Source organism: Ornithodoros turicata, chromosome 1 (assembly GCF_037126465.1).
Source record: "Ornithodoros turicata isolate Travis chromosome 1, ASM3712646v1, whole genome shotgun sequence".
NCBI lineage: Eukaryota > Metazoa > Arthropoda > Arachnida > Ixodida > Argasidae > Ornithodoros > Ornithodoros turicata.
The window spans coordinates 232,550,702-232,568,374 of NC_088201.1; the positions used below are offsets into that span (position 1 = coordinate 232,550,702).

The window sequence follows — 17,673 nt, forward strand, 5'->3', positions numbered from 1 at the left end:
TTTTCGTGGACGATCTACGGAACGGATTTTTGTTCTGAAAACGGCTGCGATATCAGGTCATCGCAAGGAACAGATGTCCTCATTTGGATAACTTCGTAGCTTTTATAATTAAAAAGTTAATTAACTATTTTAGGTAATTTTTCATTTGACGGTCGAGCAAGATATGGCCAAGAAGCTCCGAGAGGCCCAGAGATGATGGAAGTGAAAACAGCATGTCTATAGCCCTTACAGTTTTTTTAATGAAAAATCTGTATCGCCTTAAAAAAGACACCCTGTATATTGTGACGATGAATTGGGGAATTGGGAATCTCCACTGTAGGAGTAGAACGCCACCCCATAGCCATGGTGTCCAAGCGGAATCGCTGCTGCAAGATCTTAAAAAAAAAGTTTAATTCGCTGCATTGCGCCCATAATGTGAAGTTGTTTCTGTTGATCCGCTTTCTTTCCCATGAGCGAAAATAAGGGCTGCGTTGGCGGCGTTTGAAAAAGAAAAAAAAATAGCAACGAGAGATTTTTGCGCCAGGAGAAGTGGATCTCTAAAGTAGCATAGTATGAAGTGGCAGCAATAGACAACGTAGAAACAACGTTATAAAATTATAGTTGAATCAACGTGGCTTTCAGCGGTCATTTTCTACGTAGAATCTACGTTGCACGCTATCGCAGATTCTGCGATGGGTTTGTAGATTTGCAACGTTATTTGAACGTTGATTCTGTATTTTGTGGTTGACGGGAAGTGTGCTGCACACATGCTGTGTGACAAAACTTGCAGTATTATTCGTTGTCACATAACGTCACACACTTCCAAGAATAATGAATATTGTCCTGCCGTCATATTTTCATTATATAGCCACGCCACTTACAAAGAAAGCCTGATCGCTGGAGTGACGTAACGTACCAGTTAAGGGTCCACCAGTCATGACCGTACTTTCAGCAGTCGTAGCTGTGGAAACGACGTGCAATCACCCGCATTGGTAGCTTCTGGTAGCCACAGAGAAGTTGTTTTTAAAAATCGTCTGCTGCGATTGGCTGACATCTTGTCTTCCGCGGTTGGCCGAGTCTAATATATATTCGTACGAAGGAGTGAGAGAAGGAAATATACGGGCCTTCTGTATCAAGGTGGCGTTGCATACAGTCACATCTTCCAGTGCTTCCCCAACTCCCTTTCACCCATCCAAAGTATGAGACATTGTGTCGCTGCTACCCTCCCTCGACCCGATCCCAATTCCAACTTTCCGCTAGGAGCTTCAACGTTTTTAGTGACTAAACAGGGACACGCAACATGCTGGAACTTCATGTGCCTGCCATTATAGGCGTAGTGAGTCAACCGTGATAGAATCCACCACAAATGAAAAAAAGAAAAGAAATGCATGCTAAACAAGAGAGAACTGATGTTCTCAGGCAGTTCTCTCTTGATGAAAGATGAAAGTCACTGAAAAGGTTAGCCAGCTGTAGGGATCGAACCCACATCTTCTGGATTGCCGGTCCAGGGCTCTACCAATTGAGCTAAGCTAACACGTCTTTCCAGCGACTTTCGGGGTGCGTCATCTGAAGGGACGACAAATCAGCCACTCACTCTCACTCACCCTCCTTTCACTCTTACATTTTTGCTCACTCATACACACATTCATACGACGGAAATCGACGCAAGCGGCACCTGTTGAACAAGAGATAAACTGATGTTCTGAGGCTGGAACAACATAGAAGGGACAGATACAAACAAAGCCTCAAATTGCCTAAGAAATCAACGATGAAAGATGAAAGTCACTGAAAAGGTTAGCCAGCTGTAGGGATCGAACCCACATCTTCTGGATTGCCGGTCCAGGGCTCTACCAATTGTTCTCTGCTCTCTCTTGTTCTTTCTCAGTTCTCTCTCAGTTATCTCTTGTTCAATAGTTGCCGCATGCGTCGATCCCGTCGTACGAGTGTGTCTATGAGTGAGTAAAAATGTAAGAGTGAGAGAAGGATGAGTGAGAGAGAAAGAGTGGCTGGTTTGTCCCTTCAGATGATGCACCCGTGGGAGTCGCTGATGAGGCGTGTTAGCTTAGCTCAATTGGTACAGCCCTGAATCGGTAATCCAGAAGATGTGGGTTCGATTCCTGGAGCTGGTCAACCATTTCAGTGACTTTCATCTTTCATAATGCATGCTAGCAAAGAATGCCTTTTCCTATGCATTGAAGAAGCGATGTGGTGACAATTAACGACTCTCGAAAGCGTGCCTCGTCTGTCAAGCCAGGAGCCACCATGCAAAATATTTGCGCTCTGCAGTGGGTGTTTTTCTTTATTATTAGTTTTACACATGAGTTTTGAGGACCGTGAAGCCGGGTTATGATGTTCTTCCGGAAGTAGTGATAGCCAATTCTCACATAGCAAGGTACAAAACGAATTGTGCAGACTGCATTTAATGGCACTCTGGAATGCGCTTCAAGATAAGTTCAAGGATTAATGAGCTGGTCCATAAATGAACATTTTCATGTTTCCTGTTAAACAACCACATGCAGCATGTCACATGTCCCGAATTCGTAATCTTGGCGGTACAACGTAACTGTCTATTATTATTTTATTTTTTTTGGGGGGGGGGAACTCAGGATAAGCCTAGCCAATCTTTTACAAGTAATGTGCATAGATTTTGGTGTGTAGTAAATGCTAAAACCGCTCAGACACAAGAAACCACTTATAAAAGTGGCATAACTTCTACGGTCGACGACAGTACCCGTAGAGGTTACGCCATTCTGGAAGTTATGCCGGTTTAAAAGTAACACTTAAAGTTGCATGATGTAGAGTATACTTGCTCCTAGCTCTGACAGGAGCCGTTTGTTTTCTTCCTCTGGGGCTGCTAAGGACTGTGCGGTGAAGTTGGTCGCTTGTCCACAGACTTGTACCTGAACTGCAAAGTGGGGTTATTATTACGAATACAAACAAGAGTAACCAAACATAACTCCAGAGTGAGAATCTCACAAAGTGAGCCATGCTATTGATATGCACACTGTGAGCTGGGTCTTTCAGATTTGCATTGTCACCGATATGGTCAACAGGTCTGCACTACCTGCTCTATTCTCTTCATTTGTGCTCTCCCATTGTGCAGCTTCCTCGCAAACACTGGGGGCAGCTGTTTGTTGTAGCACTGCATTCCTCCTGGCTCCGTGCCTCCTCCAGCTTTCACAAAGCAAAAACAGCGCAGAAGACGTCAGGTATGCACCACAACAGTGCAGCGTGGCTACATTTGAAGAGATCCAGAAGGATCAGCAGCTCCATACCCGTAGCTAAGGTTCTGACTTTGTGCACAGTCAGGATCGGCATCATTTATTAGGTACTTGGGTCGACGTAGAAGTTATCGCACGATGGGACCTCTCCACTGCTTAACAATGCATAGATATTGTAATCACCTGAAACGATGTGCTTCAACACAGCTTGTACTGCGAAGCACACACCCTCCAGATCTGCACGTCGTATCCCACGGAACCATTCGGCGAGGTGTTACGCGGACATCTTGACTGTCCTGTAGTCGTCTGGCACTAATTAGCTTCTGGGATTGAATAGACGGCAACTTTTGTGTAATTCAGTTTACCAGATTTATTCTTCGACCGAATGTTACATTCACCATCCCTTAACTGGAGGTGAGGAACGTGCGAGAAACACAAGCAACAATAGTGCGACAGATCGCAGTGCACTCTGGTGGCCTGACGTCGGTACATCAACCTATATCTTGAAACGGGTCTGACCGAGAATTTTTCGCCACACCTTATAGTGCTGCCGTACCAGCTAAACTGTTGACCTCTCACTATGATAAGAGTGCTTCTTTCATGTGCCAGTGCCTAATGCTCTGCAGTTAATGCTCTGCCTTAAAGGTCCTACTGAACCTACTATTTAATGCAGGACTTTGGTACTCGCGGTTGTTCCTTATTTTGCGGTGTATTACAAGCACGTTATACATTGAAAAAGTGTCGTGAAGAGGCACTGTGCACTATGCATGGAAGCCGACTGTGGTGTGCGTTATCCATCGACGCGTGTTTGCACCGAATGTTTTTCAGGTTTCACTAATTTAGGGCTTCATTGTTTACCAGACGGTAAGGTAGCTTCACCGGATGACAGCAGCAACAGGGGAAGTACCACATGGGCGGATGAAACACCGTAATCATCATGGTCACCATCAAAGTAAACTAGTTTGTTGCTGTGGGGATTAAAATGGGACTCTGAAACCATTCTAAGACTCCTGAAGCAATCACGTTGTGAGTATTCACTTGTGAATACTAAATATGCTCATCAAAACGCTGTATTTCTGTGATACCCCATTACGAAGCTATTGCACTCCTAAGGTCACCCGATGGGCGAGCCATTCCACCGCCGTCAAGTCTACACCTCCGCGCCCGTCTTTAGAGTGACATTTCTTCGTGGAGAGGGAAATGCTTACTTTCCGTTTCCTGGCGAATTATGTTCTTGTATAGAGGGAGCCGACCACCGAAGAACACCCTTCGGGATGGTGGCCTCGGGGAACTTCTGGCATAAGACGTCACTGGGATAAGACGTCTGGGGTAAGACGTCTCTTCTCGTTTGTTCACTGCACCTCTCAGCGCCGTTCGGGACCTCCGTCGTCCGTGGCTTGAAAAAAATCGCAAGCTTACAAACCACAGTTTAGTAAATTCAAATGAGAAATGTGCTGTTCCGCGTGCCGAATCTACGTTTCTGCAACATAGTAAACGGAGCTAAAGCGGGTGCTTTTAAATCAGGGCCGACTTGTTATAAAAAGTCTATTAGAATAACGTGAATTTAATCTTTGCAGTTGAGTTCTACGGCTAGGATGATATGTTGTCGATGAAAGCATGCAACTACAAGATGGCTAATTACCTTGGAACTCATGAAGTGACTCTTTCTCTCGGGAGTTCGTGCACAAGCGTCATAGCAGAATGAGATATTATGAGTTGAAAGCCATTTAGCGTTAAAACAATCCCGAAACATGCATGCATTGAACTATATATCCCTGATGATGATACGTAAATGAGCAAAAACGGAGACTGCGTCCATCTGGTGTCAAGATAAACCGCTTTCCAGCAGGGACAAACATCCGTGGGCGAAAGTGATGCGCTTCTCAGGCGAGCTTTTTTGAGTCTCAATTGCGTACTTAAAATTCAGCGTCGGTTAACTTCTGTGCACGCGCGGATTTTAAAACGGCAGAGTGGTTTTCGAAGAGGGTTCTCTCCCGATCTGCATTCTCCTCTTTGCAAGAAATTCTCTCATTGCAGAGTTAAACATTGAATTTTAGTTAATTACTCATCTTGAAGTTGCAGATTTGCTTCGAGAGGATGTCAGCGTTGTCGATATAACTGAACTTCAAAAATGAAATTCACGATGTTCTAGTAGCCTTTGTAATTAAAAATTTGTCCTGCTTAAAAAAAAATACCGGGTACATCTACATACATGTGGTATGGTAGCATGTGGTTTCTCAAGCATTTTAAAGACGTAACACATCAGAAGTACACCGTTATCCATTGACAAAAAAAAAAAAAACTAGTTCCATACGATGGTTCTTCTCAAGTGGACTGGAGTGTGGAGCGCACATCATATAATACAAGTTTCAATATTATTCGTGGTCACATGACATGACGTGGTGACATGTGTTCGTTGCTTGAGCGATGTGACGTAACAATTAGGAGTCCCACTTGAGTCCTCCTATCGTGGCCATGCTTTCGGCAGCCGTAGCTATGAGAACCACCTGCCATTAGCCGCATATGGATAACTACTGGCAGCCAGAGAGAGCTCCTGTTTCAAAACCGTCTGCGGCGATCGGCTGACATCCTGGGTGATTTCTGCGATTTGCCGACTTTAGTATGTGTACGTAGCAAGGAGTTAGAGGAGGAGTTAAGCTGGCCTTCTGTATCAATGATGCGTTGCCTATAATCACATCTTCCCAGTGCGTCCCAAACTCTGCTGCTCTGCAGCCCATCAAACATATGTGAAATCCCGTTGATACACTCTCTCCCCGAACCCGCTCCCCATTCTGTCTTTTTGCAACATGAACGTCAAGATACGACATTTTGCATTTCCATGTGATAGTCAATAAAGTCAGAGTGGGTCAGCCGGACTGGAAACCATCGCAAGGCAAAGGAAAAAAAAAAGACATTTCCTATCCATTAGAGCGAGCTTTATGTGACATAAACATGCCGTACCACGATCTTTTCTGTAACTCAGAGTACTGGGCAGGGCATGTGGTCAAAGTATATCATTTCCAGTCTCTTTTTTTTTTTAGTTCAAGTTCCAGAGCCGCTTCGCATCCTTCTTCGGTTCTGTCACGAGCATTTGGGAGTCGCGAACCACATTCTGCAAACACTGTCTTATACTCAATCCCCCATTCCCAAACCATGTTTTATTTGACCATCAAGTTTAAAACTGGAACTGTGCGTTAGTTCCGTAGCTGAGGTCCAGGTCGACGCGTACTTGATCCTTGGCCAGGATTTCGGGGCTGACAGAACTTCTGGAGCGAGTTTTGCCCTTTCTCGCCGTTGCAACCGCCACAGTCGCCAACACACTGGCTCACGTTCGTGCACTATTCAAAAGAAATCGAGTGAAAGCATCAGCAACGTTTATTTCACTGTAACTTCTCACTTGTCCCTCGGTGATGTACACCGTGTATACTTGATTTCATTTACCTTTAAACATTAAAACTTATTTTGTTATTATTTATGTTATTGTCCCTTGTTTCAGAAATATGTCAATCCGGTCCAAGGATTGACCTAAATGTGTTCAGGGCGTCTGAGCAGGTAAACCAAACAAAGTAGTATTTCTCGTCCCGCTAGGTATCCACAGGGACAGGCACAGGACGTTCCTGAATGACTCTCCACGGACAGTCCCTGAGTGTCGTCCTCAGGACGTTCTGGGGATACACCTCGAAGGACCAGGACACGATGGGGCGTCGCTACACTCTCACACTACATCGCATTCGTTACGTATTCACGCACCACTCTTCCTACACATACATGGCATTTCGTCTGGACACGGTGATTTCCACAAGGTTTGTATGTTCGCCTTAGAAAATTTCACTCGGGGCATATTTGTTCACTTTATGGTGGCGGCTATGGCATCCACGCAGCCGACGTACGAGAAAAGAAAGAAAACGCTTTTTCGGCGCAACCATATTCGCTGGTACACCTCCGGTCACCCTTAATGATAACACTGAAAAAAAAAAATCGTATCGTTCCGGAGAGCGATTAGATAATATGTTACAAATTATCCTGTACATTATCCATTATCCTGTATCCATCCTGTATCCTGTATCCTGTATTATCATCCTGTATCCATTACAAAATTATCCTGTTAGCCTAAAGCAATTATTTTGTTCACATAATATTCCTCCCAGTGCTTCAAGGCTGGCTGCGTTATTGCGCATGGAAACGAGAACGATTTTTTTCTAGTGTTATTATTAAGCTTGACCCGAGCTGTACTTGCACTACATGGGTGTTAGATGTATGAAGCTCAAGACGCATATTTCTGATATTCTTATAAACAAGGAGCAGGGTTGCCAGAATCATCTACTTTCTGCGAAATAGACCTCTACCCCAGAAACGTCATCATGACGTCGATAGACAGAAAGAAACAAATTGGAAGGGGAGGTGTGGGTTCCACGAATGGCCAGTTGTTCGCTGTCTCCTATTGGAAGAAAAGTACGACCGAAGGTCGTGTCCGTTTCAGGGACCTTCCTAATCCCCTGAAGACTGTGGCTTTCGTGCGCGCCCTTGTTCGCCCCTAGCTTCGAGCGTAGTTCAAGTCTACCAAATTGGTGGCGATGTCGAACACTACGACGTCATTTGTTTACAAACAAGAAGACGTCTTTTGGCTGCAATCTGACTGTCGTGGCTCCGAATATTTAGGAAAGCGCGACCTGGTTACTTTCTGCGGCCCACTATGATTTCAGAGTCATGCGCACCTAGACTGGGATAGTTTTCCCCATCGCATAATACCGACGCACACAAAGTGCGTTCCTTCCTCTTTTCGTGCACACTAAATCTTTTTACACCCTTCTTCGTGTCAATTGGGTGCGTCATATCGCACACCCTTTTGAGTGTAACAGCTACGCCCAACATAGTGGGTGTGATGAAATACACTTTAACCATGGAGTGTAATGGCTAAACTACACATTAAACTTTTTTACACCCTTTTGAGGTTGAGGTGGGTGTACTAGAACTCACACTCCTTTGAGTGTAAAAGTTTGTAAGTGTAATGAAATACGCCACCTGTTGAGGTGTATTTCACAACACCCTCAAACTTTCACACTTAAAAGGGTGTGAGTTATGGTACACCCACATTATCTCTGAAAGGGTGTATGGTCTGCATAGCGGGTGTGAGTCTTGTTGGTCTACACTGGTAATTGGACGATACCCTGATTGAATTTTTGGTATAAATAAACACGCTTAAGCAATGGAGTAACCTGTGCAGCTTCCATAGTCTTTCCATAGTGAGTGTACCATGCATATCAAGCAAAGTAAATGAAAAACATGAACCTGTAATGCACTCTGCTTTCCCAATACAGCAAATCCAAAGAGGTGCCATATTGGACCAATATACGGCCTGATATACGGATAAGGGTATACGCGCTTAAATTTACAGGTAAATCTTAAAAATTGCATAAATGGGATGAAAAACCTTACATAGAAAGGCATTTCCTTTCTAAAAGAAACAGATACTATATACATTGCCTGTCTTGCAAGCATCTGCAAACTCGATAGCCCTGTAGAGGACGGTGGTCTTCCTCTACATGAGCCCCGACCGGCGATGATGGTATGCCACGGAGAGGCGGTGACGGTGGCCTATCTCCATGGCCGCGCCGGTGGAACTGAGAGCGGGTGCTCCACGCGCGTGGCCATCGTTGTCGTCGTTGTCGTCGTCCGCTACAGGGGTCCCCCGGCCGTCAGATGCGTTGCGGACGCATCGCAAGAGCTGGAGTTAACGCGTCTGGGGAAAGCTGCGGTTGAGGGCGACCGTGGTAGGCGTATGGACGTGGTGACGTGTGGTCGAACAGGGGCACGGCACACGTTGGCGGCATTTCAGAGAGGATGAAGACGGGAACAGCGATCCGTGTGTAGGTAGTCATCCTTGTGGTAGGTGTGGACGGGAACAGCGATCCGTCGCAGAGAGAGTGAGGCGCTCGGTGTCGTGGTCCTGGGGTGCCGCGACCGGCACGGGAGCCGAAGCTCGATAGTCCCAGGTGGAGTGAGTGAGGTGCCGAGACGGGCTTAAGCGTGCCGAGGCGTCGGCTGCCGCGACTGCCGCAACCGGCAGGTGAGCGCAAGGCTCGAGTGTCGCGGCCGGCAGTGAGAAGCGTGAGAAGACTTGAGCGAAGAGAGAAGCGTAGGTGAGAGAGAGCGAAGAGTGCGGTAGGAGTGAAGGTGGGCCGTGTGTGCCGGAGGTAGTGCTGCTCGATGGCGTGGTCAGAAATTTGGGATGGTGAAGGGCCGAATTGCTGCGGACGTGATGTTCTTGTCCGGGTCACCAAATGTAGAGGACGGTGGTCTTCCTCTACATGAGCCCCGACCGGCGATGATGGTATGCCACGGAGAGGCGGTGACGGTGGCCTATCTCCATGGCCGCGCCGGTGGAACTGAGAGCGGGTGCTCCACGCGCGTGGCCATCGTTGTCGTCGTTGTCGTCGTCCGCTACAAGCCCTGCTCGCATTCCAGACAAAACGAACGTGTCTAAGGTGAGGTGTCTAAGTTTCATTTCATTATATACACAAAAAAACACTGAAGCGAGGAATTGCTTGGCGGATCAACTCACTATCCTGATAATGTTTGTGTTTCTTACTGGCTTTGGTATGAAGGAAAATGAAGACTCAGTGTACACGCCACTTATATTCCACAACATAGTTTACTCATTACACCCCATTGTCGAGGTGTATTTCATTACACCAACTATATGTTGGGCGTAGCTGCTACACTCAAAAGGGTGTGCGATATGACGCACCCAACTGACACCAAAAAGGGTGTAACATTTTAGAACAAGGTAAACACCCTTAAACCATTACACCCTTATTACATCCCTATTACACCCTTAACACACCAATGTAGATGTGCACCCAATTCACACCCACATATGAGAGGATCAGCCTCGCAGTGGTGTAATATGGGTGTGATCTGGGCGTGTATTGCAGAATACACCCCTCTTACACTAACACAGGTGTAAAAAAATTTAGTGTGTTGGTAGATATGACGTCACTCGGCCTGTTTTTTCTCGTGAGCTGATGGTCCGTAACCCGACAAAGAGCTCCTCACTCAATAGGTGACCGGTTCTTTCTAAAAATCATGGGAAAACGACTACGCTTCTAGGCTATTGATTGAAGACTAGGGACTACTAAAGAGGTCTTAGGGACTTCTACGCTAGCGGATTACGCTGCTATGGGTACTGGAGGCGGACGTGCCTTGCTCTAGAAACATCTTCAAAAATCCATAAAGGGCGATTGTCAGCACCGAATAGACTGTGTCTTTCGCTCTGTGTACATAAACTAACTTGCTGACGGTAAGCACGCACGTAATATAACTGAGTATAACGGCTTCAAAAAGCAAACTTCGAGCGTGCGTCACGCGTGTAGGCAGCGATTTTCTCCTGCAGCTGAAAACAAAAATGTTTTAAAATCAATATGTCAAAAATTCGTTTTTTCGTTAAAAAAAAACGTTTGCTGATTGAATGAATGCTGTCAGTGGTAGACGTTTTACATATTCGAAGTCATTCTGCACAGCATGTCGCATGAGTCGTTCTACAACACCGAGTTTCTTCAAATCCACCCTGTGTATGTAAGGAGGACATTCCGACTCCACTGGCAAAACAGTGGCAGCTGAACATCGCTATTCTTGCAAGTATGAGTACATAAGAAACATGACAAACGCAAAGGAAACAAGGGATGTCACGTGTCCATATTGCGAAAAGCCCTTGTCTGAGCAGACTAAAATGACAGGAAGGACACGCAACTCAAATCAGCAAGGGCTTACATGGGCAATTTACATAAATGTGAATAGAGCTCGTGAGAAAAAGAGCAGGAAACGGGGCAAAAAAGGTGAACCAACTTAGAAAGACAATTAAAAAGTACGAAGAATGATAGGTATTGAGTGTTTATGGAATGTTCTGATGGCTGGTGTGCAATATGTCACGCGAAAAGAGACACGGGATGCAGGAAAACGTCACTCCGCAACGAAGTATACATACCGGTGTGTGTAGACAAATTCCGCTTGTCACGTTCTTCTTTGCGCACACGCTGCAAGTACACCAGAAGAAAAAGATAAGCTGCAGTGCTTGTTACAGTGAGATTGCCAGATATGTTGACTATTTCATGAATAATGTGCTTCATCTGCGGGAGGTTCTTGGAAGTAACGACACATTGAGTTGGGCGTTTCATTCGTTCAACGTCTAGCCTTTCCGTGCTGCTCGGGCATTTCATACAAGTATACCAACAAGGAGACGTACCATTTTCTGCATCTGCAGACAATATGGAGTGTACACACGCAATATTGTGCCCATGTTGCCGACATTTTCCCCATATTTCCCCATGTTCCCCATATATTTTTTTTTCAACTTTACAATATTGTAAATGTGTTTTGTCTCTATGAACACACACTCCTGTGTTTACAGAGAAATGTTTGCAGATACTCCTTAATTTTTGAACTAATTCAACTAGGACGAACTATTGTCACGGTTAATCTTCGAGAAACTTCCAGGGCAGGCACGAAGCGATACATCTCATCCCAGCGCGTGATGAAGAAGAAGCAAGAAGATTCCAGGCTCATCGCCTGCTCTCTGGCAAACGCACGTGCTGTTTCCAGACTTTTCGGCGCGACGCTTAAATGCTTGTGCGCTCCAGACTGGAGCACTCATTCTTTGGACTCAGTTGTGTTCAGAGAGCTATCACTCTTGTGCTTTTACTACCAAGTAGTTTAATAAACCGTTCGCTATTTATTCGACGACTCGCCGGCCCATTTCGCTTCGTGACAATATAACTGCCTACAATGTTCGCCATAAAATTAACTGGGACGTCCCGCGTGTCCGGACCAACTATGGATGTCAATCATCATCATACCGTTTACCTGTCTTTTTAAAGAGTTCTTAAATTTTCTGCTATTGTCTTCCCTCTTGCTTGTATGCTCAAGTATGCTCGGATCAATTCTTTTTTCTTGCATGTCAAGTGTTCGGGAGCTGGGAACTAGTCAAGCTAGCTGTAGCTTTTTTTTTTCTTTTTTTTTTTTCAGTTTTCCCCATCACATAAGCTTTGATGAAATAAACATTCAATAATTCAATTCAATTCAATATTGATTCAAACTCGGGAAAACCGGGCAAACTTGCAAGGATTTTCCCATCTTGGTTCAAATTTGGCAATATGGAACCCCATCTTGCCAAGTTTGAGCCCGTATCAGAGAAATCCTGGCAAAAAGGGTCCCATATTGAACCGGTGTCGTTAGTGCCCAGCCAATATGGGTCCAACATTGTGTACTGCTTGGGTAGTTATATTTTGCATCACACTCCTGTAACTAATTTCTCACCAGTCTTGTCTCGACAAAAACCCGATTATAGCGTTGGGCTTGCTTGAGGTGACAGCATTTTTTGTTTCATGTAGAACTGCGGGCATGTTGCCCTTGGTAATTGACGGAATTTCGACTGGCCCTAAAGCCTGGAACAAGGGATTGCTACCGAAATAATGTTTTCGTTTCCGATATCCGAAGATATCTGCTTATTGGTCAGTTTTCGTCTCCGAACGGTATTCGAGGTATCGGTGTGCATTTCCGCTCCTGAAGTAGATATTCCGTTTCTCTTTTTGTGCCTCAGCTATTTGCGTTTTGAGTTCCATTCCCGGACACGTCACGGGAACTCTGACGCCTGTTGCGCACCTCAGGTGGTCGGCAAAAGAGCGACGGTGACGTCGATATTTCCTTCCTCATTTAGCTTCACAGAAGAAAGTAATGTTTTACGATCTTTGTTTTCTTTCTTTTCTTTTTTTTTTTTGCCTGCAAAGAGCTTTGCGCATCACCACTACAGATCAGCGCTTATCGTTGCGGGGAGGGGCAAGAGCCGTGTTCAGCAGGATGAAATGACTAAAGGTTGCTCCTCACTGAGGCGTTTTGACGCACAGGCATCCGTTCCGTTGGCCTGTATCCGTCAGTTACCATGACAACAGGCTAACGGAGAGCTCCTACGCACGGACGTAGAAGAGTTCGCAACGGCTCAACTTTTTCCGCACAGCAGTGCGTTCTACGCAGCAAGGAGAGCAATCAGAGCGGCGAACCTGACGCATGCGGAGCTTGTACTTGGTAGGTAAACAGCATAGGCGGCCAACGGAGCAATGTTGTGTGGTTTTGTGTATGTGCTGCTGCCATACTGGCACTGCAGTGCATTAAATGCAGCGAAATGGATGTAACAAGACGAGGCTAGATTATAAAAATGCAGTGCAGCGTGAGAACGTGCGTTCTTGTCTCTCTTCTGCTGAAAGAATAGCGCGAGGAATACTGGGCCACAAGAAATGCAGCGAAAGCATCGCTGAGCGTCACCGTTTCCGCATCTTTCATATCGAGGCATCACAGCACACAACCAAAACGCTTTTAAAATACGATGTTCAATCGTAGTGCCTTCGTCTATGCTGTATGGGCATGCACTGGACCCACGTTGGTGCGCTTCGTCCGCCACATGTGTCAACCACTGTCGACCGTGGCAGTGAGAAGCTGTCAACGCTTTGCGCTGCGTTTAGCACTGAGGACGCGTGCCAACGGAACGGATGCCTGTGCGCGAAAACGCACCAGTGAGGATCAACCTTGATACGGCAAACGACTGCGAACATATAATAATAATAATAATAATAATTTTTATTCAAGACAGCAAAATAGATATATAACAAAACAGGCCCGTCTAAGCCGAAAGGCTTGTGGCACTGGGCCTGAGGCAATCAGCAGCATACAGTTTGACAATATACGAACATATAGAAGTACTACATCCTATAATAAAGTTTCCGTAGGGCTTTTTTTAGTTTGTACTTAGATTCGAAACAGAAAATGTCAACAGGGAGTTCATTGAAGATACGAGGTACGCAGCATTGCCTGCGACAGAATCCATATTTTGTATGTGAAAATGGCACAACAAAGTTAACCCGCCTGCGTCTAGAAGGGCAGCATTCGCTAACCGGGGTCCTATATGAGGGGTCCCAAAAATGTTTTCAAGTGACGACGTATTTAAAAAGGTTAAAGAATGAGGGGAAACCAAGACGTCGGAATAGGTCGTAAGAGACGTTTGTAGCTGAATTTTTGTAGTCGACACTCTTTAAGCAACTCCTCAAGATCCCATTCATTCTGGTCTTCCAAGTTTCACTACAATGGCCAAAAAGGGTAATGCCATAGCGGAGTACGCTGTAACCTAGGGCATCAAGAATAGTTCTGCGAACTCTGAGGGGAGACACATATCTCAGAGAAAATAATAAACAGGAAATTTGTCTTAGTTTGTTGCACACATGCGAAGCTTGTGTGCTCCATGTCATATCGGAGTTGAAGTACAAACCCAAATACTTCATTGTTTGTGCATACTTCAAAGGAAGTGAACTAATATATATGAATATATGATGATATACGAATATATATGAATATGAATATATATGAATATGAACTAATTCAAGAAAGGAAAAAGAAAAAAAATACGAAACAAGAATCGTGAAATATACCGCGATAAAGGTTTGCCAACATTGCCCATGATGCTTTTCTGTGACGTTAAGTGCGGGCGGAGATATTGATGTCTCCGTCGCTCTTTTGGTGATTACTTTGTCCTTCCAGCGTACGGCCGAGGCGAACTACTTAGGTGTAAAGCACGTGCTGAGATTACTTTTTATTGCTTCATCAGAGGTTGGAGCTGATCATGTGGTGACCATGCTTTAACATTGCAACTGCAATGCGCTCTCTAAAGTCAATAACTAAAAAGTTGGTTAGAACATATATGTTAATTAGTCCCCGAATTTAACAACAACAAAAAAATCGGTTTCCTGGTAGCAGGCCCGTCGAGTACTCCAATGCCTAAAGTAAAGCCGCCCTCGTGCAACTCCCCTTTGCAAATTTGTTGCAGATAAAAGGACACCCTCTGAAATGTATTTTTTTTTTGTTTCCTGTTTCTCTGTTCAGGCATAACTGGGATAGAAAAATATGTTTCGGGTATGGTTACTCTCCTTTGAATTCCGTTTCGGTTTTGGTGTCTGTTAACCGCAACGAAAATGTTTTGTTTTCGCGCGTATTTTCCTTTTGCAATAGAATTCTGGTTTCCCGTAACAATTCCTGGCTTTAACGCACGAAGTTGATGGCTCCGAAAACGCAAATGCCCTGTTACTTGCAGCGCCTTCTTATTTTTCTTTCCTGCCTACAGAATTTACAACCCCTTCGATGCCAGTCGGCAACCACCATCCATACACATTCTTCAGAGTGTTCTTTCCTGTTGGACACTTGGACACGTTTTATTACACCTTTACCTTATTGCCGGCTCATATATGTCGACGGTGTCACAAAATTCACACACCGGCGCACTGTTTGCTCCTTAACATTTAAATGCGAAACAGTTTCTTAATGTCATGTACATATACGGTTAGAGCTCAGTTTATGCCAGTCGTATGAAACATCATTGTGAAGGTTTAGATAATCGTGAGCCTCCTCCCCCATCCCCCTGATTGCGACACCGCATCATGAGAGCGCACCACACGAGTCATACGCTCATGCGTTTTGCGTGCCAACGACTCTCTTTGCGAGACAGGGAATCCCTTCCGAATCCGTCCGGGATGAAATGGATGGACATGTTTAGGGAATCGTTTAGGGATACCCATTACCAGTGATGGCCACTAACCATAGTTAACTATAGTAACTATAACTACTAACTACTTCGCTATGGAGTAGTTTAACTAGTAGTTCAACTACTTACTTACTTACTTACTTAGTACTTTTTAGTGGAGGTAGTTAAAACTACTTCTTTAACTACTGCAATGTATTTTAACTACACCTATAACTACTTAATGTTGTCCATGAACACCAATCCCTTTCTTTAGTGTTCTTGGACACCTAAATAGGAATCAGAAGCAGTGATAAAAGTGAAGATTTAGTATACATGCGCGGCACAATTGCTCTGCACCTCCGTTCTCATCAAACACGTAGTTCAAGGTAAAAGTCGGAAGCACAAACGTGCCGTAAAGCTTGCGGTAAAATTGGAAGTAGTTGGCGCCTGCAGTAACCTAGCTACTGTAGTTCACTACTCGAAATAGTAGTTTAACTAGTAGTTGCACACTACATTTCTGCAAGTAGTTCATAACTACTTTTTAACTACAATCAGGTAGTTTAACTAGTAGTTTAACTACATGTAGTTAACCACTGGCCATCACTGCCCATTACACATGTATGGATCACAATTAAAATACTTAAAAGTGCATGAATGCATTCGAATCGCACCTGATTAAATTAGATGGCACTTCGTTATCTAGCGGCCCCTAGTTGCGGAATGAGCGTGGTGAACATCGCTAGGACGGTGGGGCGTACGTTCCGTGACTCAGAGCCCGCTCTAGCTTCCAAAACGGGTTGTGCGTCCTGTTCTAACGGCGAATAAACCCCAACGTTTTTCGGTCTGCTTACTACGCTCTTAAAAAAAGGGAGTACTTTAACGCCTTTTTTTGCCACATATATAACACCCTTTTGGAGAGTACAATTACGCTCAAAAGGGTGCCTCTTCACTCCCTCAAGGGAGTAGCATAGCACATTTCTCCATTTCTCCATTACTCCACGACAGGGAGAAGGTGTTATGCTACTCCCTTGAGGGAGTTAGCAGACACACTTTTGAGCGTAATTGTACTCTCCAAAAGGGCGTTATATATGTAGCAAGGAAATGAGTTAAAGTACACCCTTTTTTTTTTGTAAGAGTGTACTGCTTCGTACTCGCCTTCGAGGACGTGTTCGACGCATTTATGCCCCTCTCATACCGGCGGACAAAGAATCCTACGCGAAGCTCCATGATGCACCGTCTCCTAAAGTATCCGTCGGCAATGCGCATGCTCGCAGCAGCGAACTTTCGCTCCCGCACCCACCGACCTGAATAACACCTTGATACATACACGTACGATTCGTTCGACGCCCACGACAAGGCTTATCCCGGTTCCAGCGAACCGGTAGAGATGTAGGAAGGGAGTTGCCTCAGGACAGAAGCCGCCGATATTTCGAACAGAGACTGTTCTTCTTCTGGGCACCGTCCTCATCCTGAATTATGAGGACGGTGCCCAGAAGAAGAACAGTCTCTGTTCGAAATATCGGCGGCTTCCGTCCTGAGGCAGCTGCCTTCCTAATGTTTAAAGCAAGAAAGTCTAGACAACACTCACCACCTGTACATGGTACATGCACAATAGCGGAGCTCTACCACCAACAACCTTGGTAATGATTTTTTTTTGCTGTGTCGAACATTGAGACAGAACTACAAAGAAAAGGGAGGAACACACCGCGCACTAATGTTTCTCGGGAACCGCGCATTCATTACGTTAATTCCTGGCTTATACTTAAAGGTCGCACACAATGAGGTCAGTACAAACAGTCTCAATACTTACGAGTTAAGGAGCCCAACCGTTAGTGCCACGAGCAGGATCAGTACGACAGCCTTCATTCTTACGAGTAACCTACGGAGAGGGCCTTCGGTGAAATGTATACGCGTCTC

General features: G+C 45.1%; 1 long non-coding RNA gene across 1 annotated transcript; it reads right to left on the reverse strand.

Annotated features, from left to right (window-relative positions):
- Positions 1 to 6,246: 6,246 nt before the first annotated feature.
- On the reverse strand, positions 6,247 to 17,673 carry LOC135377166 (uncharacterized). Its single transcript, XR_010418075.1, has 3 exons — positions 17,567 to 17,673; positions 11,185 to 11,233; positions 6,247 to 6,538 (listed from the first exon to the last, which is right to left on the reverse strand). It is a non-coding gene; the product is annotated as an uncharacterized LOC135377166 (long non-coding RNA).